Source organism: Corythoichthys intestinalis, chromosome 18, assembly GCF_030265065.1.
Source record: "Corythoichthys intestinalis isolate RoL2023-P3 chromosome 18, ASM3026506v1, whole genome shotgun sequence".
In the NCBI taxonomy this organism is placed as follows: Eukaryota; Metazoa; Chordata; class Actinopteri; order Syngnathiformes; family Syngnathidae; genus Corythoichthys; species Corythoichthys intestinalis.
Genome location: NC_080412.1, coordinates 4,483,131 through 4,506,665, shown reverse-complemented (window position 1 = coordinate 4,506,665; position 23,535 = coordinate 4,483,131). Strand labels below are relative to the sequence as shown.

Genomic DNA, 23,535 nt, shown 5'->3' with positions numbered 1-23,535 from the left:
TATCGCACGTCCTTGCGATGGGACTATTGCGCATGCGCACATCGCGATGGCGATGTTTAAACGATATATCGTTCAGGCCTAGTTCTATTGATGTCTCACACCCTCTTTGCCGCTATATACTCTTTAAGTATATCTTTTCATGGGACAACACTGACAAAATGACACTTTGACACAATGAAAGTAGTCTGTGTGCAGCTTATATAATAGAGTTCATTTATTTCCCCCTCAAAATAATTAATAATATAGCCATTAATATCTAAACCCCTGGCAAGAAAAGTGAGTACACCACTTGGTGAAAGTTGTCAATATTAACATATAGTACAACATGTCAACTGTCAATATTTTGTGTGGCCACCACTATCATCCAGAACTGCCTTTACTCTCCTGGGCATGGAGTTGACCAGAGCTTCACAGGTTGCCACTGGAATGCTCTTCCACTCCTCCATGACGACGTTGCGGAGCTGCCGGCTATTTGAGATTTTGTGCACCTCCACCTTCCGCTTGAGGATCCCCCAAAGATGTTCTATTGGGTTCAAGTCTGGAGACATGCTTGGCCAGTCCATCACCTTTACTCTCATGCTCTTCAGTAAAGCAGTGGTCATCTTGGAGGTGTGTTTGGGGTAATTGTCATGCTGGAACACTGCCCTGCGACCCAGTTTCTGGAGGGAGGGGATCATGCTCTGGTGCAGTATTTCACATTACATGTTTCCCTCAATGGAATGTAACTCTCAAACACCTGCAGCACTCATGCAGCCCCAGACCATGACATTCCCACCACCATGCTTGACTGTAGGCATGACACACTTATCTTTGAACTTCTCACCTGGTCGCTGCCACACATGCTTGAGACCATCAGAACCAAAGAAATTAATCTTCGTCTCATGGTTCCAGTAATCTATGTGCTTTGTTGACATGTCTTCAGCAAACTGTTTGCGGGCTTTCCTGAGTACCGTCTTCAGACGAGGCCTCCTCCTGGGGTGACAGCCATGCACACCAATTTGATGTAGAGTGCAGCGTATGGTCTGAGCACTAACAGGCTGACCCCCCACCTCAGCAATCTCTGCAGCAATGCTGATAGCACTCCTGCGACGGTCTTTCAAAGAAAGCATTTGGATGTGACGCTCAGCACGTGCGCTCAGCTTGTTTGGACGACCAACCCGAGGTCTGTTCTGAGTGGACACTGCTCTTTTAAAACGCTGGATGATCTTAGCCACTGTGCTGCAGCTCAGTTTCAGGGTGTTGGCAATCTTCTTGTAGCCTTGGCCATCTTCATGTAGCGCAACAATACGTCTTTTAAGATCCTCAGCTACATTACCCTTACGATATAACACAACTTTTTTCTGATAGCAATAGTACAATTTTAACCTCGTAGTTCTTCTTTTTTTTAGAATTTTTTTGGCCCTAGTACTCTGTCGTACTATACCACCACAACAATAATAGTTCTTCTGTTAACGGACCCTCGTGCGTTGACAACTTTTATCGTTCTAAAATACTCGCCTGAAATTACAACCAGTGACTTCGGCAACGAACAAATGTTATGCTAGGACTCGACGATTCGAATCAAAGACACACCGTAAAGAGCGTAAATGTTACGTCAATATTAAGGTCGTTTTCACAGGCTTTAAAACAGAATTACAGTGGTACTTCGACATACAAAGTTAATTTGTTCCAGGACCTTGTTTGGAAGTCGAAATGGTCGTATGTCGAGCAGGATTTTCCCATAAGAATACATTATAATTCCATTCATTCATTCTACAGCCCAAAAACTTACACTAAATCCTTAAAGGGGAAATGTGAACTAAGGTTGGCCAACCATGTTTTTGAATAATATCAATGGCTAAACAATTATACAGTGCCTTGCAAAAGTATTCGGCCCCCTTGAACCTTGCAACCTTTCGCCACATTTCAGGCTTCAAACATAAAGATATAAAATTTTAATTTTTTGTCAAGAATCAACAACAAGTGGGACACAATCGTGAAGTGGAACAAAATTTATTGGATAATTTAAACTTTTTTAACAAATAAAAAACTGAAAAGTGGGGCGTGCTATATTATTCGGCCCCCTTGCGTTAATACTTTGTAGCGCCACCTTTTGCTCCAATTACAGCTGCAAGTCGCTTGGGGTATGTTTTTATCTGTTTTGCACATCGAGAGACTGATATTCTTGCCCAGTCTTCCTTGCAAAACAGCTCGAGCTCAGTGAGGTTGGACGGAGAGTGTTTGTGAACAGCAGTCTTCAGCTCTTTCCACAGATTCTCGATTGGATTTAGGTCTGGACTTTGACTTGGCCATTCTAACACCTGGATACGTTTATTTTTGAACCATTCCATTGTTGATTTGGCTTTATGTTTTGGATCATTGTCCTGTTGGAAGATAAATCTCCGTCCCAGTCTCAGGTCTTGTGCAGATACCAACAGGTTTTCTTCCAGAATGTTCCTGTATTTGGCTGCATCCATTTTCCCGTCAATTTTAACCATCTTCCCTGTCCCTGCTGAAGAAAAGCAGGCCCAAACCATGATGCTGCCACCACCATGTTTGACAGTGGGGATGGTGTGTTCAGGGTAGAGCAGGGCGGTAAACCGAAAATTTACCGTCACCGAAATTCTTAACGATGACCGACGTAATTTTGACCATGTCGGTAAATTCGGTAAATTAATAAAACAAGAAAATATAGTCTTTTCATCCCGCTTTGATTCTGTGTTGTCCGTCTATGTTCATTCCCCTTTAAGAAACCGTCAATGGGCTTACGTAGGGAGTCACGTGATCATCAAGGAGCCAATCAAACAAAAGCCCAGTAAGCTAACGCTAGCAGCTAACGCTACAAGCAAAACGTGATGGAGTGTGGCTTAAGGGAGGTTCACCAAACTTTTAACCGACATTTAGTAGACTCTTGGTGGCATCCAGACGGGCTTTCACCCGCTGTCCTCCCTGCTGTTCTCACAATTTCCGGAGATGGTGCTTTCAGTGCTTTCTACTGGTAGCCAGGCTAACGCTAGCTAGCGGCTAACGCTACAAATGAACGTGATGTAGTCGGATAGCGGCTCTAACTTGTCGAAACGGCTGAACTTAATGAGTGGATTGGGCACGGACTGCATCTAGCAATTACTATGTGGCATTATTTTGTATCTGTCTGTGTGTGATTCCTCTGATAGCTTTTGTGATGGTAAAGCATTCAGCTTAAAGTACAATCCAACGGCGAAACTTATAATGACCGAGAAATGGCCCCAGCTATTTTTCTGTATGTGCTTATTTCTGTGTCATTATTGCTATCATAAAATCTTAAGCGTTTCATTTGAAGAAGATCAATATAGCTTTAATGTGTGTGTGTCTCTCTCTGTTTGTTTGGGGTTTCATTTGTGCGTGCATTTATTAAAAAATGCACTGGGGGGGACCCTGAAACCATAATGTAAACACTTGTATTTAATAATTATGTCACAGCAGCCATTAACAAGTTGTCTTTTTGAAGTGTACTGTTCAAGCTGCAAGTCATTTGTGTTACAATGACATGTTTGCACAGGCATATTGATTTTGATAATGTACATTGTTCAAGTCATACACGCTGTTATAAATGTTCATACTTGAATTCTTATTGCTTACATTACATTTTTATAAACTTAATGTTTAGACTGCATGTACAATTGTTAAATACAGTATATGAAATTGAATGCTGGTAAATAAATCAACAAGAAACAGTTAATCTGTATTTCATGCATTGATTCAGATTTTCAAATTATATAACAGTACGCTTGGGCGAATTTATCGTCATTTATCGTTATCGAGATAAATCTGCTCAATTTATCGTGATACATGTTTAAGGCCATATCGCCCAGCCCTAGTTCAGGGTGATGAGCTGTGTTGCTTTTACGCCAAACATATCGTTTTGCATTGTGGCCAAAAAGTTCAATTTTGGTTTCATCTGACCAGAGCACCTTCTTCCACATGTTTGGTGTGTCTCCCAGGTGGCTTGTGGCAAACTTTAAACGAGACTTTTTATGGATATCTTTGAGAAATGGCTTTCTTCTTGCCTTTCTTCCATAAAGGCCAGATTTGTGCAGTGTACGACTGATTGTTGTCCTATGGACAGACTCTCCCACCTCAGCTGTAGATCTCTGCAGTTCATCCAGAGTGATCATGGTCCTCTTGGCTGCATCTCTGATCAGTTTTCTCCTTGTTTGAGAAGAAAGTTTGGAAGGATGGCCGGGTCTTGGTAGATTTGCAGTGGTCTGATGCTCCTTCCATTTCAATATGACAACTTGCACAGTGCTCCTTGAGATGTTTAAAGCTTGGGAAATCTTTTTGTATCCAAATCCGGCTTTAAACTTCTCCACAACAGTATCTTGGACCTGCCTGGTGTGTTCCTTGGTTTTCATAATGCTCTCTGCACTTTAAACAGAACCCTGAGACTATCACAGAGCAGGTGCATTTATACGGAGACTTGATTACACACAGGTGGATTCTATTTATCATCATCGGTCATTTAGGACAACATTGGATCATTCAGAGATCCTCACTGAACTTCTGGAGTGAGTTTGCTGCACTCAAAGTAAAGGGGCCGAATAATATTGCACGCCCCACTTTTCAGTTTTTTATTTGTTAAAAAAGTTTAAATTATCCAATAAATGTTGTTCCACTTCACGATTGTGTCCCACTTGTTGTTGATTCTTGACAAAAAAATTAAATTACATATCTTTATGTTTGAAGCCTGAAATGTGGCGAAAGGTTGCAAGATTCAAGGGGGCCAAATACTTTTGCAAGGCACTGTAGATATATCCGTCAGGAAATCATTCTATGATATAACTAATAAACAGAAAAACAATGTACAGGTATTTTCATCCTTTTGAAATAGGTGAAGTGGAATGAAATTATCACTAGTAGATGTCCAGTCCATTTGAACTGGGGGTTTCAAATGCCATCCCTCCCACATTAAATGAATTGGACGTCTGTAGCGGTCAATGGCAACCAATGAGTTTTAATTTTGGGAGATTATAAGCCATTTGCTGTCAATTTTGAGTGGCCTTTTAAGACGTGGAATGTTCCTTCGCTGCCACCCTCCCAGTTCAAACGAAATGGATGTTTACTAGTGATAAACTCCATTGTGTCTAATTCAGCAGTTTTTTATTTGTTAAAAAAATTTAAATTATCCAATAAATGTTGTTCCACTTCACGATTGTGTCCCACTTGTTGTTGATTCTTGACAAAAAAATTAAATTTCATATCTTTATGTTTGAAGCCTGAAATCTGGCGAAAGGTTGCAAGATTCAAGGGGGCCGAATACTTTTGCAAGGCACTGTAAGCATATTTTCATTTTTTTTTTTTTTTTAACGTAACCCTTCCAGATTCTTTGTTTAACCTATAGCAACGCCCTTGACAACGAAAATGCTTTTCTTCGGCAATCTTCGCAAATGTTCAGAAATTACGTCACACCGGGAAGTGCGAGGGAAGTCCGCCATAGAACGGTATTGTTTGTTGCATTGCTTCTCGGTAAGATGCCACAGCGGTGTGTGGCGATGTTTTGATCTCACTCAAACGAAAAGTTGTATGAGTGGCCAAAGGATAGCAAGACACGTAAATGTACATCTTTCGTTTGCACGAAGCGAATGAATTTCACGCCAACATCAAGTAGTGTTCTCTGCTGCAAACACTTCGAAGATGCCTGCTTCCTTAACCGGTCTGCTTATGATCAAGTATTTGCCAAAAAGTAAGTGTGATTTTTGGATAGATGACTGATGACTTTGTCAAAGCATAGCTGCCAACTGTTGTGGAATGTACAGTAGAAGCTAGCGATGTTAGCCGAAAGCCAACTAGTGGTATAGTTGTTGTTGTGTTCGCTAATGTTACGTCCCAAGGACGGCTCGCGAAGGGCGTAACATAAAACGAGCCACACAATTTCACAAGTGGCACAAATTTATTTACACAACAATCAAACTCGCAATGAATATGTACAAAATGTGGATGAAGTGTGGCTTCAGGGTAAGCCCAGGCCAAAACAACAAACAAAAGGAATCTACACTTGAACCCCACCCGCTAACTAAACCCTGATCATGAAAAAGAACAAAGAAAAGACAGCCACTAACCTAGCTTCTTACGCTAAACAAAACAGGAGAAAACGGGTTGAACAGAAATGGCGACTTTCACCTATTGCTTCAGTGCTCTTATTTACTGTGGTGAACAAAAACGATCCAATAACGAATAAACACAAAAGACCTCACCGAAAAAGCGGGAGCATATCAGACTAGCGATCAAATGCAAACGAGCGTGAATGGCGAGCAAACAGCTGGCGAGGAGGACCGTCGCAGAATGCTGTGAAATGCGACCTCCCAGAGCGTTTGACAGCGGCAGGTTTACACCGCCGGTGAGTTTGTGCATATTTATTTGTATTTGTATTATGTATTTCCACCTTCATGCGTCAAGCATTGCATTGCATTTGTAGCGGCGTTTCTTTCACTGTGATCGCTTGATAGCCTTCTAGTTTGTGTTTCGCGAGAGCCGCTGACAGGTGACAGCGAGCATGTTGGCATTGAGTCAATCTCGCAGCGAATCAGCGAGTGGCTCAAGTCACGCAGTGAATCATGGGAAATGTAGTCTCGGGACAACACTGAAGTGGTGCTTTGTAATCCGTTCGCTTGTGTGAAAAAACTACATTTCCTCACGCCATTAGACGCCATTTACTGCCGAGAGCCCCAGCTACTGTTAGCTCCATGTGTTAATAAAGAAACAAAGTTGTAAGCACGTCGTGTGTTCCGATACCTTTGTCAACAAAACACTCATAACAAGACACTATGCATGATCCGTTTAAGAGACGCTGGGACTGGAAGTAGTAGTAGCTGGTAGTACGAGGCGAGGCGGAGATGAGCGAGAAGCAAAACTTTGCGGTCGAATGTGGCGGCAGTCCGCTATTATTTTGTTTTCTTGTTGTTGCCACAATAAAGTGGAGAAAGCCATCAACGACTCATCTCCTTCTCCCCAACGTTTTTATATTATTATTTTATATGCATGAGCGCTGCCGGATCTGCCAAAATGAACATGCAGTCTGATTATTGTTTTTTTTAAACAATGTCATCAGATAGACAAAAACATAAAATTATGTGCAAATTCCTGCATCTTCAAATCATGAAAATAATAACAGCCTATATCTTACCAATGTTGTAATCTCGATGGGTCTTGTCTCCATTTCCATGTCAGGTAGTCTAGGCACATTGTTTGCATCCTGATTAGCGTCTGGCTAATACATGTTAGGTCCAACATAAAATTCCAACCTCCTCTTCTTCCTCCAACTCTTCAAAAACTTGGATCTCCTCCCTTGCGCTTGATCTATCGCTTATATCGCTGTTTGAATCATTGTTTGAAGGGCTTTGTATGGCGGCCGTATGGAGCGCTGCCATCGCTGTTCTCGGTGTGACGTATCACTTCTGGGTTCATCCCCTTTCAGGCTCGAACTTCGGAAACGCGATTATTTTGTCAAATATACAACATATAAATAATTTTTTCATGCTTTATTTGTTGGACAATGTTTAATTACTTTAATTGTGACCCTATTTGGCATGTTATGAAATTACTTCACATCACAGCTTTAATAAATACTGCTTGTACTACTACAAATGGCAATTACACATAGCAAAACAAATAAATAATAAAAATATCTTTGGCGACGTTACATTCATATAGATGTCATGTTAAATTATACGACTTATCAATTACAATGTGTTTTAAATCCAAAACAAAACCAAAAATTCATTTTCAAGACATGGCTGCTTTTATTATGGTGTGGGGGTGTGTCGGGGAAACTTTTTTTTTTTTTTTTTTTGACTGACGCTGGGGTGGTGTAGGTGTGCAAACACCCCAGGAATGGCGGCCAACCACTAGAAGGCGATATACGCAAATCTCTAGTCTGATTAGTCATTTATTTATTTCAACATTCATGCATTTATTTAAATTTGTATTTATTTCATTATTTATTTATTTCAACATTTTTTTTTCATTCTTTGAAAACAAATTCATTTTTGCACTCTGGTTCCATTTGTAACTGCATGAAATGATTTTATCCGTCATTGGCTCATCAAACTCGATGAACGAGGTCTGAGTTGATTGAGTCAAGCTATTTCTCCTTCCTTCCCAACATGGCTGGCATTGTGGTGGCTGGCCTGATTGCAGTAATAAACTAAATTTCTGTGTTTTGTAAGCAAGTAACTCCAGCAATCACTGCCATGTGGGGAGGGAGGGAGGGAGGGAGGAATAGCTTGAATGACAGATAAAATTATTTCATGCAGGACAAGGGGAACAAAAGTGCAAAAATGAAATAAATAGAAAGGGAAATAAATAAATGTTTAAATAAATAAAGATATATAGAAATAAATACATGTTTAATGAAATAAAAAATGGAAATAAAGAAATAAGTGAAATATGTTAATTAAATAGAAATCCTCGTGAGGAAAAGCGGCATGGAAAATGAATGAATGAATGAATAAATGTAATTAGAAATTTAAATAAATAAATAAATGAAAATTGAAATGAATCCATAAATTTTGAAATATTGAAATTAAAGAGAAATATAAGGGGCTGTGACATATCAATAAAACCGTTATGTGGCAAGATAACAAATATTAATAATGTTAACAAAAAAATAAATCACATTCATGAGCAATTATCGAAAATAGATCGAAAATTACGAACATTTCCGAAGTATTCCGGAAACTGCAGAATGGGGCGGAGACGTCACAAAAAGGAAACAAAAGGTCGAGGCAGGTGCCATCGTTGTTTATCGACGAGAGAGTTGCGTTCGTGTTTTGTCAAAAAATAGCTAAAATGGTTCAAACTTGTCGTGCATGTGGTGTACAAATAGCCATTTGTCGCAATGTAGTACCCATGAGTTCCCGCACACGAGAGAAAGAGATGGACTACGCAGACAATGAGTAAAGTTCGTCCGTGCAAAGAGGGCTAATTTTGCAGACCCAGACTCCGGCACGGTTTTGAGTAGAGCTGAAACGAGTACTCGAGCAACTCGAGTAACTCGATTTTAAAAACTGATCCGAGTAATTTTATTCACCTCGAGTAATCATTTATTTTGACAGCTCTAAGCATCATGTTTTGCTCGGACTACTTTTAATGCGGGACAACGCGCTGTCACGTGCGGAGAGGAAAGAAGGGGAAAAAAAAACTTACTGCAGCTGACAGCCGCCACAAACGACGCCGACGTTGCCAAATACTAGCCCGCACGATGCTACGTTGGTAACAGCTAGCGTCTGATGCGTCTCATAAAGATCACATGTATGTTGAACTAGATGCGCAATGACAGACTCGGCCGCGTCTGGGCAGCGTTATTAAACAGCCGCCATCTTAAAGCAGTACAGCGCTAAGCGCTAATAAAGAGCGCTAAGCGCTAATAAATAAGATTAACGTTACTGTCGCTACTAGCTCGCGTAAAGTTAGCCCTGCGGAGGACTAGGTTTCAATTAATTATGACCACTGTCGTTGCGTGGCTAACGCGTCTTACATACAGGCTTTAAGATAACATAGCATTGTGGAGTGATGAGGGTGTAAAATAAAAACTTAATCATGCTAACTATCAATTTTAGCTCAGGAGTCATTGCTGGAAAAAGCACCAAGTAGCACTGGTCCCTAATGTGCTCCAGTACAGCCTGTATCATACATTTATTTTGAACACTGCAAAAACTCAAAATCCTATCAGGACTTACAGTTTAGACTAACTTAAAACTTAACTAGAACTTAAAAATGGCTTGACACAAAGAGAAATTGGGAAAAAATCCTAACTTTTAAGTGATGTGTGTTATCAAGTGTAACGGCATTTTTAGGTAATATATATATATATATATATATATATATTTAAAAAAAAAAAAAAAAAAAAAAAAAATCTAAAAGTTTTTTGAGTGAAAGCAGTGAATTAGTCTTTTTTTTATTTTTATTCTAGCTACAATATACATCGAAAATAAAGACATTGATTGACTGAAAATGGTTCAAGATTAGATGAAATGTCTTTTTTTCTCATGTATATTTATAATTGCTCTTCACCTAAAAATATATTTGTTTTATCCGATTACTCGATTACTCGATAGAATTTTCAGTCGATTACTCGATTACTAAAATATTCGATAGCTGCAGCCCTAGTTTTGAGTCGTGCGCATTGTACACCTGAAAGCTATTCAAACACCATATGGACAAATGAAATCAGGTTTTGCTAAGAAATTGCTGCTGAAAGCAGATGCTGTGCCCACCATACACGCGCAGCCACCTTAATGTCCCGAGATATCAAGAAAGAGGACGATGACTGGCACTGATGAGACCACCCCACCACCCCAGGCAAAGCAAAGGAGGGGAGCAGCCAAGCTCGAAATGGCCAGAGTGAGTACTCTTCGATAATAAAAAAACATATCACACATTGGATATAGGACTGGACACATGTATAAATTATCACTCGTAAAATATACAGTGCTGCTCGAAAGTTTGTGAACCCCACAGCGATGGTCAGATTTTTTGTAAAAAAAACTAAAATAACCTTATTAGATGTTAAGTTATACCCAAATCCACAATACTGACATTCCAAATAATGGACTGAAACAAAAGAAATAGTTATATTGTCATTCTTTATTTAACAAAAGTGGTTGATTTAAGAAAAACTCAGATATCATGTGTGCAAAAGTATGTGAACCCCTTCAGTTAATAGGATATTGCGCCTCCTTTTGCAGAGATTACCTCAACCAAACGGTTTCTGTAGTGACTAATCAGCCTCTCACATATACTTTGGGGGATTTTTGCCCATTCTTCCTTGCAGAACGCAGTCAGTTGAGAGAGGTTTGATGGGCGTCTGGCATGAACTGCTCGCTTCAGGTCCCGCCACAGCATTTCAATGGGATTTAGGTCAGGACTTTGACTGGGCCAGTCCAGAACACGAATCTTCTTCTTTTTCAGCCATTCCTTGGTTGTATTGCTGGAATGCTTTGGATCATTATCATGTTGCATGATCCACCTTCTGCCAAGCTTTAACTTCAAAACAGATGGCGTCAGGTTATGTTCTAGGATTTGACAATATTCCTCAGAATTCATGATTCCCTGGACTATGTGGAGTTGTCCAGGTCCTGAGGATGAAAAGCAAGCCCAGATCTTGACATTCCCACCTCCATGCTTCACTGTTGGGAGAAGGTTCTTTTGGTGGTATGCAGTGTTGACTTTTCGCCAGACATGGCGGTTTTGGTTGTGACCAAACAGTTCAATTTTGCACCTACATCAGTTGATGAAAACTCTTTTTAATTTAGTCTCGACAACACAACTGTTAAAAAAACAAAAAAAAAACTACTGAATTGATTGATTAGGAAATCAGGTTGAAATAATAGAAAATTCCAAAATGTTGAGGGGGTTCACAAACTTTTGAGCAGCACTGTATACAACAAATCCTCTAATCCCATTCATATTTGTGTCTGTTGGCAGAGCGAAAACCTATGATAGCACAATAAATGATAATTATTCTATACGTTATTTTGCGATTACAGTGTATAAGCTTCACAAAAAGAAATTCAAAACAAACCATTCGGTGTTTCTCACACGATCTGTTGCCGGTGTTTCATCAGTGTGATTGCTCCCCACAATGATCCTTTCATTAGGCTGCATTGGCTTTCGTTTGGGCTCAAATTGATAACCCAAAACACCAAAGAAAGGTTCATAACTCTCCTCGTCACCATTAAGCTGCATTCACACCGGCTGCGAAATAACGCGTGACAGCGTGTGACGCGTGCGTTGCCATCGCCAAAAGCATTCACACCGAGGTCTCGAGAAGTCAGCCCGCGAGACTGAACTACTTCCGGTTCAGCCCTTGTTGTGTATCCGGTGAAACCTAAGACGCATTGGTGAAAATGGTATAGAGAAGATGTCGATGATCGTGAGACTTGCTGCTCTATATTTACTGATAAAAGTTCGCCGGAGGAGAGGGCAACGCCGGCGCAGGATGTGGGTTCACAGCAAAATTCAACAGCACCGCCAGCTCGTGAATACCATCGGCTCTTCAACGAATTGCGCCTGGATGAAAGCCGCTTTCAGCGGTACAAAGCATCTTGTGTTCTTCACAATTACATTAGGAAATCCACACCAGGAACAGCTGAAACACCGAATGCCAAAGCTAATGTTGATTGCCATCCTCTCCCTGATGTTAGCAGACTTTCTGCCAACAACGCAACGCGAGAGGCCATTGCATTCACCGTATATTTCACAAATGAAGTTAGATTACAGTAGCAAGACTGTAAATTGTTTATAAAGTTTTAATCAATACCCCGTATGGACTACATTTACCATGGCTGCATTTTCTGTAATGGCGTGCCCTTTTATTAAAATTCACTTGTACTGGCAACTCTTGTTCTGTGTGTGCAGTAATTAAAGCCTGGAAAAGACAAAACATGGTGTTGTAGTTGGCAGTTGCATGATATTGATCTCAACATGCAAGTTAATGATGTGATGTTAGATAAAGTGTTTGTAAATTTATCGGTGTATTAATCGATGACAAGATCTGCTGGAACCCCTACATTAGCTATGTCCGAGCCAATCTATCACCAATTATTTCAATTCTTGCTAAGGCCTGTCATATCTGGAACACACAATCATTACAAACTCTATACAATTCATTACATTCCTTGCGTTTACTGTTTGAAAACTTAGAGTTTAGGTACATAAAAATGTTTGTGTGGATAAATAATATTGTAATTAACTATTTATGTCCTTATGACAGTCAGCTAATTTGTTGGTGCAGGGGGGTTGGATTTTCTAAGTTTACATTTCATAGTACTCCTTTATCCATTTTTTAGTTGATGCCTGATGTTTTAATTCTCATATAAACGGAAATAGAAATTATGATATAATAAATGAAAACCCAAGTTGTAACTATGAGTTTAGGTGTACAATACCTAACTAGGTAACAAATGAAGTAGGAATGAATACAATTTTGAAAAGAAAAAGTTTTTTTTAACAAACCTATGTACATAGAAGAATGCAAAAACCTCCTGTGTAAGCCATTTTTTCAACTACACTGCGAATCATTTAAGTCTGATTGTAATTTGACTCCTTTGATACACCATACATAATAGACCAGACTGCAAGAGATCAATTCTGTACAAATAAACTATAACTCCCCACTGAAAAATACACACAATACAATTGTTGAAGAAAAAAAAAATCACACAGTAAAAAAATTAAAAGAAAATAACTACTTAGAACTCCCGTGTGCCTTCTCACCCTCAAACGCAAGCTGATGCAACTTTAATCGAAGCTCTTGCTGCTTCATCTTTGGAAGTGTGTCGATAAGCTCTTGAATTGCCAGAAGACAGTATTTTATTTTGTGGGTTGGTGCATCGTTTCCGTGGAATTTGATGGCTTGGAGAATCTCAATCTTCTGGTCTCCCACGGAGTCTCCCGCCTTTCGCTTTTTACCTGTATTAAAAAAAGAGGTGCTTCATGCCATTACAACACAATCCTAGCATGTCCAACACAAACATCGGTTACGTCGATTGATAAACTTTATAAATACCACGCGGCCTCTGTGGTGCGACTGCCGGGTGAAAAAGGAGGGGTCCTCAGCTAACTGTGGAAGGGGAGTAGCACAGAGCTCAACGGCTGGCGTTCCTGCGATGTGACACATGGCTGGTGTGCAGTCTGTCAGCGTGCTTCCCAAGGCAGGTGTTCCAGGAGGCCAGTCCATTGAGGATGTAGTCGCGGGACAGATAGGCTCTATGCAAGGAGTGGACTCCCCCATCAAACTCTGATGTTCGTCTTGGCTCATGTTTAAAAAAATAAAATTAATTAAATAGATATTGGTAAAATAAAAAATAAAAAAAACATTGTAACAATGCTGCATTAGTCGCAGTGTCATATAGAGCCTACCCACCGACGTCATAAAACCACGTGCTCGCTGTATGGTTCCGCCCACTTGTCCGTCATTTTGTCTCTGTATTAGCATTGGTTTCAATTGATCGAGGAATTTAAAATGCATTTCATGGAAGACCCGGTGCTTTCTGATGCCATAAACTCACTGGATGTGTTGCATAAAAGGCGTTATGTGGAAAAGCTTCGTTCTATACAGTCGCCAGATCCATATTTGATGCCTAAATCGATGATTTTTGACCGGCTGCCTTCACCGTCTCTGCCTGACCCTGATATTTACAACTATCTTGTCCACACAAAATCAGCCTATTCTCACGAAAGTTTGAAAAACTTTAAGAGCTTGGAGGCTTATAAATGCTACGTTGCTGGTTGGGTGAAACAGGTCCTCGTACACGAAAATTCGGCAGGAATCTTGTGCTCGGAAGGTGAGTTACGAAATTTTCAATTCAAAATCTTTTGTTCTTGCTAACATCCACTGTCAAGTCTAATGTATTTCATGTCATTTGTCAATGGAGCTAGGGCTTTTAATGTTTATATGGTTTAGCGATAGCACTCACTACATACATACGTGTATGTTGTCGGCGATTAGCCTAGCAATGATCTTAATTGTGGTTGTCAGCCCAAAACCCTCTAAATATATATTAAATGCATCTTACCAGATATAAAATGACTACTACATCATCTGTGGTAATCGTTTGGAGCCCAGTTTTCTCGTCGAATTGCAGCAGCCCATCTCGCTCTCTTCTCTCCGGGTCTCTCGGAATCCGGTAGAACTTCACGTCTCTCCGTCTTCTCCGTCTATCTTCTCTGTTATTGCAACCGACCGCCACACACGTCTTCACCATTTTGATTATTAATGTTAACGAGCAGAAAAACACGTCGTAAATAGGAGGAATGTACGTAGCCGTAACAGGTCAACACGATGTGTTGCCGGACAAGTGGGCGGCACCAGTCAGGAGAGCGGAGTTGTGACGTCACGTGGGTAGGGTCTATAGGGGTCATGGCATTCCTATGAGCCGATATGACGAGTTTTTTTAATTGCTTCCATACCGCACAGAAACCTTACATGGACATGCAATCGCAACTTTATGCACATGCAAACGAACCGAAATTGGTAGAGGTCTTTCTCGATGCTACAAATTTATCAAGGAACGCCATCAATGCCGTGCATATCGACGTCGGCCAGCGCCGAACCAGCCGCTGCTCCGCTAGATAATTGTAAACAAATAAAGCATAGCAGTTTTCCCGTTTTGTCCGAGTTGTAGTACGTTGTTGGCTTTAAGTACAGTAGCCCGTAATTTAACATTTGCTACCTTTTTTCAAAGTTCAACCAAACCGTCTCTGTAGCTGTCGCAATACAAAGAGTTGGAATTTATTGAGTGTTTTGCATCCACATTGTTTTTGTTTTCTACCTGTGTCGCAATACTGCCATCTTATGGTGAAATATGTTGTAGTGAATATAATAAAGTTCACGAGTTGTTTTGCGTGTACCGCGAGAAGAGAGAAAGAGCGCGAACTCACGAAGGAAAAGAAAAGATGGAGGACGCTAACGAGAGAATACAGACTCACGAAGAAATTTAACAGCTCTCTTATGTTTGGACAGAAGGCGCACAGTGACGGTATGATTGTATTTTATTTAATTGGATGTTGTATTTTATTTTATGGATGTTTATTGATATTTTTTGTATACTCTTTTAGTTTTTCACGGTGTTGCTCGCACAGCAAAGGAGGTAATAAAGTGGCGAAAAACATCAGTCGATTCGTGGCCATTTTCTGTTCCACTCAAATAGTTTGAGAGCCGTTAGAGTGAAAAACGTGTCCTGTTGGGGCCAACTAAAAGACTTGTCCATCGTGGCCAAGTGGAAAAACACGTGTGGCCAAGTGAAGAACGTGGCCCAGTGTAAAACGTCGCAGCCAAGTGAAAACCGTTGTGGCCAAGGGAAGAACGTGTCGGCCAAGTGAAAGACGCGACCGTTGTGGCCAAGAAGACGCGACCGTTGTGGCCAAGAGGTCCCGCTGGCCAAAGTGGAGAAACTGGTCCCTTTGGAGAAGAAGACGGTGGCTCATGCGCCGTTGATGAAGCATACATCCCGCGACTTCCCGACGGAAGAGGCCTGTCGCTACCGGTGATAGAGGGATTTCAGCCGACGAAGGAGGGCGATCGAGCGGCGAGGGATTAACGCGATTTCGGCGTGACGGTGCTACGTGAGATCGAAGCCTGCATCGACATCTTCATTTTCATGGATCGACAGCAGCTGGATTTCCAACTTTCAGCATCTTTACCAATGGAAATATAGCGGATTACAATTCACCTCAACAACACAAGTCTTCAGTAAGCACAAGCTTCTCATGGAAACCAGGTCAGACTGTATCTACAACATTTAATAAAAAAAAAAAAAACACACACAAAAAAGAAAGGGTTGCATGGACAAAAGTTAAAGACTGTTTTGAATATGTTTTAAGTTCCCTTCGTGTTGTGATAATAGTTTGGAAAAATATTGGTTTTACATTGCGAAATATTTGAAGTGCATTGTGCAGATATTTTGAAATGGAAAGTACTTCAGGAGCACGTGTTTTAGAGTATGTAATCAAAGCTCTAGAAGATGAAAAGGCTGCGTTAGAGATTAAATTATTGGATGATCTTGAAGACGCAGAAAAGGAAGAGGTTGAAATACGTTTAAGTGAAATCCATGCAGACCTTGAAATACAAAATTTTGGTCAACATCCAATGCTACCTGCATTTGAAGTTGAAACAGGAGTTAGGCGTTCAGAGAGAGAAAAACATCTAACTGACAAAATGTTAGAATGGAAAAAAGATGACATAACAAGCAAAGAAAGACATTTTATGTCAACCTATTTGCAATTGAAAGCCGAGGTTCAATTAACCAGATCCAAACTGAAGGTGGCATGCTCTAAGTTTGAGTTAAGTGATATGATTCAAAGGGTTGCAAAATGTGAGTCAGATGTAGGACAAAATTATTTTGCTTTACGAACACTGATCACACCATCTCAAGACATAAGGAGAAAAATGGACAGTTGTAGCTCAGTCTCCACAGAAATAATAATGCTTCTAAAAAGGCGTTATGCAGATGTTGACAAAGAATTTGATGCACAAGCTGCAAAAAAGTCACTAGCCCAGCTATTGCAGAGAGAAGATGCAAAGTCAATATTCGGCTCAACAGTGTCAAGACTTGAAAGTCGGTACAAAAGTTCTAGTGAGCATGATAGTCAACTGTCTGCCAAAAAAGCCGAAGCAGCAGCACGTTTAGCTTCAAAACGAGCAGAAATAATAAGAGAAAGGGAAATCTCCGTGCAAAGGCAGGAGATACTAGCTCAGCAGGAAAGGTTGAAAATGTTGGAAAACCGAAGAGATCTTGAGGCAATAGAGGCAGAATACAATGCATATGTTGAAGAGGAATCAAAGATGAATGCTGAAATAAATGCTAGTGAAATAAAAGTCACTTCTAGTCAGCCTTCAATACAACAGAACATTGTCCCGCGCCCACAAGTTCTTCATGATCCAGCGCTAGCAACCTTACCTGATGTAAAAATTACACCGATTTCCCAAAATGTGTCGGTCCCACAAATTCATAATAGCAATACGGTGCTAAGGAACAGTGAAGTAGCGCTAGTTCAAGCGTTAAAAGAATCGCTTACTATGACTAGACTACCAGCCCCAGAGCCATTCATATTCAGTGGAGATCCGTTGAAGTTCATCGAATGGAACACCTGCTTTAAAGCTCTCATAGAAACTAGCTGTATTAATCCAGCACACAGACTGTTCTATTTGAAAAAATATCTTAAGTGAAGAAGCACTTACTGTGCTAGAGGGGACATTTTACCGAAGCGATGAAGAAGCCTACCATCAAGCTTGGGATGCCTTGAATAAACGTTACGGCCATCCTTTTGTTGTCCAGAGAGCCTTCAGAGGAAAATTGAGCAGTTGGCCAAAAATTGGGTCAAAAGAGTCTCTCAAATTGCAAGAGTTTAGTGATTTCCTCATTTCATGTAAAAATGCTACGCCCCATGTACAAGGCCTTAAAGTGCCTGTGACACGAAAAAGCATGTTTATTTCATAATACACGCGGTATTTTATGCCCCTGAATGATATGGACCGCTTGGATGTGTGTGGAAGCGATCGCTATATTTATTTAGTTTTTTGAATCCCGCGCCATGAAAATGAGTGACTTCCGGCTTCGGTCTTGCATTGAGGAGGAGGGCGCTGTGACGTGTACGGTAGAAGACGTTCTCTTCACTATACAGTGTACTGTTGTGTATGAGGACGAAGGATTCAGCTGATTTTGCGGATTAATACTTTTATTTTTTGCATCACGCCAGCCAAACGGCTGCAGAAAAATTATTCTGTATGCGGGAGAGGCGTATGCGCCTTTTTGGAGTTTCAAAAGGTTCCCATTCACCGTGGATATTTACTGTGGGACCATTGGACTTACAAGAAAGTGAGTAAACATCTTGTTTTGTATTATGTCAAATACGAATACAGTGATTACAAAGTAAACACTATAAAATTCCTTTAAATAAAGGACTACTTACATTTGATCATTGATAGGCATGTAAAAAGCTATCCTCATGCTCATTAGCAGTTAGCTGTTAGCACGTTAGCTGCACAACAATTCCAGCCACCCTCCTCCAGGGAACGAACTGTAAATTGCTCTCCGCCGGGCGGTTTGCCGATCCGCAAAGAAACTCGACAACCGGGTCGTCATGTCAAATAATCCAGGCTAGTTATGTGTGATTTTCCACTTCGAAGACTTTGAAACATCCCTCGGTTCGGGTTAGCATGTCGGCTAGCTGTCACTCCTTCTGGTCTGTTTACATTCTCCGAAGCCGGGGAAGGGAAATTACATATGTCCGATTTAGGTGTCATAAAATATCGTTCGGGAGGTGTGACAGTAAAGGTGAAGTCGACTGTTTTGACCATTATGGAGTAATTTTGCCATGTCGTCTTGAATAAATGGATTTTTATTATTTTATATTCCATTTAGCACAAGATTGTTATTTGTCATGACCATGCCATTTATTTAGCAATTGGGGAAAGTACTTGGGTAAAAAGAATATCCTGTAAAAATATTGAAGTAAAGAGACAGAAACAATGACATTTTGCCGCTCTCTTCGTCGCGTTTTCCTCATTGTGAATAGTTCCCCCTCGACGGGCTGACTGGTCCTTCTCAAGCCATTTATATAGCTATTGGGGAAAAATACTTGGATAAAAAGAATATCCTGTAAAAATATTGGGAGTAGAGAGACTGAAACAATGACATTTTGCAGCTCTCTTCGTCACGTTTTCCTCGTTCTGAACAATTCCCCCTCAATGGGCTGAATAGTAAAACCGATGAGCCTAGTCTACCGCTGACGTCATCCACCTGTTGGGGACGCTAAAGCCCTATAATTGTAGGCATGGCTAACCGGCAGATTAAAAGACTAATTTCTCGTCATCTGCGCTTTGCTAAATTGTTGTATATAGTCGAATCGTCTCAAAATATGATTCTAATTCACATAATAATGCCATTTAAGACTTTTTTTCTGGTGTCATATGCTCTTTAAGGTATTAGATGATTGTGAGGAAAATCAAAAAATACTTCCCAAGCTACCAGAGTGGGCAACAACACGTTGGAATAGATATGTAACAAAAAGACTAGATGAAGGAAAATAATATCCAAGTTTTGCAGAATTTGCTGAGTTTGTGGCTGAAGAAGCACGCATAGCATGCAATCCCGTCTCGTCCCTTTTTGCATTGCGAACATTCGACAAACCAGACAAAGAACAGAAGCGTATAAAGGCAAGTGTTCTAACTACTACGGCAAAAGCGGTCAAAAGTACGAAGACTACAAGCACAGCTCAGCGTAACGAAGAACCCAGAGTTATCCCTTCTACTGGGCTAAACAAACGAAAAATTGAATGCATCTGCTGTAAGCAAAGCCACTTTATCTACAAGTGTGAAAAATTTGCTGGAATGTCTCTTGCGGAAAGGAAAAGGTTCGTCATTGAGAATAATATGTGCTTTAGTTGCCTAAGAGTTGGTCACTTTGCCAAAAGTTGTCGTCAAGAGGCTTCCTGTAATATTTGTCGAAAAAATCATCCTACTCCACTTCATGAAGATCGTCAACAAGTGGACAAACCTGAAAGGCCACCAGAAGAAGAAAATGTTTCTGCAGTGTCAAATAATGTGAAAATTGACAATATTGACCGTACGTCAATGATTGTTCCCGTATGGTTATCTGGCGCAAGTAATAATGGACACGAGATCTTGGTTTATGCACTGCTAGATACACAAAGTAGCAATACCTTCATTGCCCAAGATATTTGTGAAAAAATCCAAGCAGTTACAGAGCCAGTTAAGCTGAAATTGACAACAATGACAGATAGGGGATCAGTTGTACAGAGTCAGAGAGTGGATGGGCTGAAAGTAAGAGGTTACTTTTCACAAGAATACATTGACTTACCAACCACATATACTCGAGATTACATTCCCCTTAAACAAAACAATATTCCGACTCGTGAAGCAACAAAACTGTGGGCACATCTTCAGAATATCTCAAAAGAAATACCAGAATTGTTAGATTGTCCTGCAGCCCTTCTGATTGGATACGATTGTGCAAGAGCTCTTAAACCAAGAAAAGTGATCCCAGGCAATGATTATGATCCTTATGCCATTAAAACAGACTTAGGTTGGAGTATAGTAGGATCCATTAAGCCTTGGACAAGTTCAGTGGAGGTGACCGGAGCGTGCCATCGTATTTCTGTTAAAGAACTGCCGTTCGTCACTCCCTCCTCTGTGATTAGAGCATTGGAGAAAGATTTTCTGGACACAAATCCTAAAGAAGGAACTATATAGCAAGAGGACATTCAGTTTTTGCAGATCCTGAATGGAAAAATAAACGTCAATGAGGAAGGTCATTTGGAAATGCCATTACTTTTCAGAGAACGTCCACAGCTTCCAAATAACAAACAGCTTGCAATAAAGCGACTGAATCATTTGAAAGCAAAAATGGGAAGAAATGCTAAATACAAAGAAGACTATAAAAGATTCATGAAATGTGTCTTCGAAGATGGTGATGCAGAAGAAGCAGTAGACATACCTGCAGATGGTGTCACATGGTATATACCTCACCATGGGGTATATCACCCCCGAAAGCCAGAGAAGATAAGAGTCGTCTTCGACTGCGCTGCTAAATGTCAGAATATGTCTTTAAATGACCATCTTCTCACAGGCCCTGACTTAATTAATGCACTTATAGGAGTACTCTGCAGATTTAGAGAACATCAAGTTGCCATCACATGTGATGTAGAAAAAATGTTCCATCGCTTTCATGTTTCTCCAGAAGACAGAGACTTCTTAAGGTTCCTTTGGTGGCAGGATGGGAACACTAGTGCAGAGCCCAAAGAATATCGCATGCGTGTTCATATTTTTGGAGCAGCATCTTCGCCAGGATGTGCAAACTACGGCATCAAGTATCTTGCTCATCAATATGAAAATGAATATCCCTTGGCAGAAAATTTCATTCTCCAAAACTTTTACGTGGATGATGGGCTGATCAGTGTTGATACAATCCAAACAGCAAAACAGTTAGTCTGTCAAGCACGAGAAGTTTGCGCAAAAGGAAAATTGCGTTTGCACAAATTTGTTTGCAACAAAAGAGAAGTCTTAGAGGTACTCCCAGAGTCAGAACATGCTAACAACAGCAAAGATGTCAGTCTGAACTATTCCGACATTCCAATGCAAAGTGTGCTCGGAGTCAAATGGGACGTAGAAGCAGACTCGCTCACGTTCAATGTCGCTTTCAAGGAAAAGCCAGCCACTCGCAGAGGAATCCTGGCAACAGTTGCAAGTGTTTATGATCCACTAGGATTTCTCTCTCCATATATTCTGACAGGAAAACAAATTCTTCAGGAAATGTGCAAGCGTGGCATAGGATGGGATGGCCCAATTCCCCTCGCTTTGGAGACTCAATGGAAAACATGGCTAGATGATCTGAAAAATTTGCCCAAAATTCAAATACAAAGATGCTTCATTCCTGATGACATTGGCTCATTGCAAAGAATCGAGATGCATCATTTCTCGGATGCAAGCAGCAGTGGCTATGGACAGTGCTCATACATAAGGATCGTAGGAGAAAATAAAGTACACTGTGCTCTCATCATGGCAAAAGCCAGAGTAGCCCCAACGAGAGTAGTCACTATACCGCGTCTTGAGCTCACTGCGGCTGCTGTTTCTGCAGGCGTAAGCAACTTTCTTAGAGAAGAGCTCGAGCTAAAGATTGATGAAGAATTTTTCTGGACTGATTCTCAAGTGGTGCTCGGGTACATTAAGAACGAAGCAAGACGCTTTCATATTTTTGTCGCAAACAGAGTACAAAAGATCAGAGACTTGACAGATCCAAAACAATGGTTCCACATAGAAACTGATCAAAATCCAGCAGATCACGCTTCTAGGGGTCTGAAGGTGGCAAAGATCATTGACTCAAGTTGGTTAACTGGACCTAGATTTCTGTGGGAAAGAGAACTTGTCACAAAACCACATTCTCCATCACTTTTAATGGGGGATCCTGAAGTGAAAGTTCTTAAAACTAGTGTTCTTGAAATGGACAGTTTTCTTGAGAGATTCTCCAGAATTTCAGATTGGAACATGGCAGTCAATGTTGTAGCAAGAATAAAGACACTTGTTAAAAAAGACAAATCAGAGCTAATTAGTGTAGAGGAGAGGCAAGCTAGCCTGGTACACCAGACTCAACGCTGTTCCAGCTATTGAGTCTGGCCACCCTTCCCACGGAAACAATTTCCAGGGCGGAGCAAGCCACAGCATACAGACAGCGGAGTGGACCAATCAGCGACGGGCAGACGTGACGTTAGAAAAATGGCGACTTCAGGATGACGGACTTGCGCGCGGAAGTAAACATACGAAGAGAGCGGAGTTTATTCGACATGGCTAGCGCGAGACAGATTGTTGTCAGTGACTCGTGTCGATGTGTTTTTGGTCATTTAAAACTGATTTTACCGTGGATTGGAACATATTCTCGGCTCTGCCGTTCACCGTCTGTGTTGCTGAAGGGACGACTGTCGACGCGCAAGAGTGACGTTGCTTGTGAAGAACACGTGACGCAAATAAACGAATCTGATTTGTCGATTGATTTTGTATCTGTTCGAAAAGGCCGTTAATGGGAGGGGTTCCAGACTATTTCTCTCAGTGTTTGAAAAATACAGGGAGAATAGTCTGGCAGAGCCAGGCTAGAGGCAAGCTGCTTCTTTAGCACTGATTCGGGCAGCACAGAAACATGCATTTGAAAAGGAGTTGGAGCAGTTGAGTCAAAAGTCCAACAAATTGCCCAAAACTCACAAATTGCACCAACTTGATCCTTTCGTTGATAATGACCTGCTTAGAGTTGGAGGAAGGTTGAGAAAATCCACAGCATCATTTGAACTGAGACATCCTGTTATTCTTCCTAAAAATGGAATAGTCACAAAACTGATTTTTGATCATTGCCACAAGAAAACACAACACCAAGGTCGTGGCCAAACACTGAACGCACTTCGAAGCAATGGCTATTGGATCTTAAGTGCCAGTAAAGTAGTGGCCAATTACATAAAAAATGGTGTCATTTGCAAAAGGGTGCGAGGGTCAACAGAGGAACAACGAATGGCTGA

At 40.8% G+C, this 23,535-nt stretch overlaps 1 protein-coding gene across 4 annotated transcripts in view; it reads left to right on the top strand.

Moving 5' to 3' along the window:
• The window catches only part of LOC130906334 (gastrula zinc finger protein XlCGF17.1-like), a 100,074-nt gene that overhangs the window by 7,220 nt on the left and 69,319 nt on the right, over positions 1–23,535 (top strand). The window contains exon 1 of one of the 4 annotated variants that reach the window (XM_057820572.1): positions 4,695–10,356. The exons of the other annotated variants lie outside the window; for them this stretch is intronic. The gene's annotated coding sequence lies outside the window, so the exon portion shown is untranslated. Of the gene's footprint in view, positions 1–4,694; positions 10,357–23,535 lie in introns of those variants that run through there. 4 annotated transcript variants of the gene reach the window in all.